Source organism: Leptonychotes weddellii, unplaced genomic scaffold, assembly GCF_054177405.1.
Source record: "Leptonychotes weddellii isolate Sample4059 unplaced genomic scaffold, ASM5417740v2 HiC_scaffold_9537, whole genome shotgun sequence".
NCBI lineage: Eukaryota > Metazoa > Chordata > Mammalia > Carnivora > Phocidae > Leptonychotes > Leptonychotes weddellii.
Window position 1 is genome coordinate 5210 of NW_028067348.1, and position 2797 is coordinate 8006.

General features: G+C 34.8%; 1 pseudogene; it reads left to right on the forward strand.

Annotated features, from left to right (window-relative positions):
- Positions 1 to 958: 958 nt before the first annotated feature.
- On the forward strand, positions 959 to 1422 carry LOC102736966 (large ribosomal subunit protein eL30 pseudogene; annotated as a pseudogene).
- Positions 1423 to 2797: the final 1375 nt, after the last annotated feature.

The following is a 2797-nucleotide window of genomic DNA, read 5'->3' on the forward strand; positions in this document are numbered from 1 at the left end:
CAGTCTGGGACCACTTTAAACTATATTCACAGCTTGGCTTTTATTAGTTTGTTTTTGGGTTTTTTGTTTTGTTTTTTGGACTAAAGATGAGAATTTTGATTGCAAATTGTTATATTGTTATGTTTCCCTGCTCTACTCAGCAGCAAGGCAATATTCCTTGCTATCTCCTGAAAGTAGATACTTTTGCCCTGAGGAGGGTACCTTTTGGGGTAACAGTTCTACAGATTAGAACTTTCTATCAGACGTCCCTTCCTTATGAGGACTGAGTTTTGTCTTCAGTCCACACACTGGAAGCTATCAAAACTGAATCTGCTACTTACAGGTTTGGTTAAAAAAAACAAAACAAACAAACCAAAAAAACCCTCCAGGTATAAATGCCTTTGGAATCTTATTTAACCCTGCTGTGTTCCCACTTTCAAGTATATTTTGGCCTCTCATATCAGACTGTTTTATGGTTTTATGAAGACTTTTGAAAATATCCAATTGTTTTACATATTTTCAGAGAGAGGATTAATTCAAATAATTTAGCCTTTCAGTGGTAAAGTTTATTTAAATAATCTGTTTTCCATCTGCTTTCCATCTTCTCAACATTTGTTGATATTCTAATCTGCTATTCTACTCTACATTCTCTTTGTCCTTGTGGGTTTATATGGTTTTTACTCCTTTACTCTCCTTTTTAGTATAATTTCAGGAAAGTGCAAAGATAAAAGAATATGTTCAGTCTTCTGAAGTAGTTCTATATATAACCTGAATTTTTTTACATTTTATTCTTCCTGATTGTCAAAACAATATATGAGTACCATAGAAAATTTTTAAATTCAGGAAAGTTTAAAGATGAAATAAAATCATTCATAATCTTACTACCCAGAAGCAGCCACAGTTGACATTTTGCATGTTTTCTTCCATTCCTATATAATAATTTCTCTGTATCCTTAAAAGTATGATAGAAAATTTGGCAGTGAAGAGCTTTGCATTGTGGGAACTCTTTCCTTTCTGTCTCCTGGCCGTTTTGGTAGCTGCTTTTGGTTGGGGCTGTCCCACATCTAAGGCAAAAAGATGGTGGCCGCAAAGAAGATGAAAAAGTTGCTGGAGTCAATCAACTCTAGGTTCCAACTCACTATGAAAAGTGGAAAGTATGTGCTGGGGTACAAGCCGCCTCTGAAAATGATCAGACATGGCAAAGCGAAACTGGTCATCCTCGCCAACTGCCCAGCCTTGAGGAAATCTAACATAGAATACTACACCATGTTGTCCAAAACTGGTGTCCATCACTACAGTGGCAATAATATTGAATTGGGCACAGCGTGTGGGAAATACTATAGAGTATGACACTAGCTATAACTGATCCAGGTGATTCTGATATCATTAGAAGCATGCCAGAACAGACTGGTGAACAGTAAATCACACAAAATTTTTCTTTAATAAAACTGACCAGAGCTTGTTTTAAGAAAAAAAAAAGTATGATAGAAAATTTCATAAATTTGTTGCCTAAATTTTATTTTAGAATTACTTTTCTATGTCATTAAAATTTATTTATAAATACTATTTCTAGTGGCTACATCATTTTTTATACTAACAGTCTATAATTAGATTTCTCATTTTTTGCTATTTTTAACTAACATCTCAACTTCTTACTTCAAGAAGAAACTAAAGGATGAGGATAGAACCCTAACATAAAGATAGCTGTTACTGGATCCCACTGCTGGTATGGATGCTGTGTACTACTTGGAATCATCAGAAAATCTACCATAATATAGGCTATAAGCTCTAAATGTTGAACTTCTAGCTTCAAGAACTATATGATATAGAACTTTTAAGCACAAACCCACAAATTCTTTGAATCACAAGGAATACAAAGTCTCATAAGTACATTCTCTTTGATGTATTACTAACAATCAAAGTAAAGGTAAAAATATTAGAAGGGACTACAGTCTAGAGGTTTATGCGAAATTGGAAACAAGAAGACTGTTTGAGGGAATGAACTGATCTCACAGGTGACTCCACCATAGAAGGAACTCCAGGGAAAATGATAATCTGTTCCTCTGAGATGAATCCAAGTATACACAGAACCAGAGTCATTAATGAAAACTGGGGCTATTATTTAGCAAATGGATTTTTTTAACATCTCAAAATAAACACCTAAAAAGATTTTTTTAATGAAAACACCAATTGTCCTTTAAAAATGAACGTTTTACCCTAATGAGGAAATCTGCTAGAGAGGAGGAATATATTGCCCAACTTACAAAATTTTCACAATTTTGTGGCACTTGCACTTTCACCCAATGACTCCAATTCTGGGAATTTACTCTATGGATATACTTCACACATGAAAAATGATTCCTGCATAAGATTACTCAGTGCAGCATTTTTTTTACAAGAGTAAAATATTAGAAATAACCTAAATTAACATAAACATAGGGCTTGTTAAATAAATCATGGTACATCCATAACTTGTAATACTATGCAGATAAGGGGCGCCTGGGTGGCTCAGTTGGTTAAGCGACTGCCTTCGGCTCAGGTCACGATCCTGGAGTCCCGGGATCGAGTCCCGCATCGGGCTCCCTGCTCAGCAGGGAGTCTGCTTCTCCCTCTGACCCTCCCCCGTCTCATGTTCTCTCTCTCTATCTCATTCTCTCTCTCAAATAAATAAATAAAATCTTTAAAAAAATAAAAATAAAAAAAAATACTATGCAGATAATAAAAATGAATGAGAGAGTTCTTTCTGTACTGATATGGATAGATCTCCAAGACATACTGTTAAGTGTAAAAAGCAAAGACAATTTTTATGTTACTATTT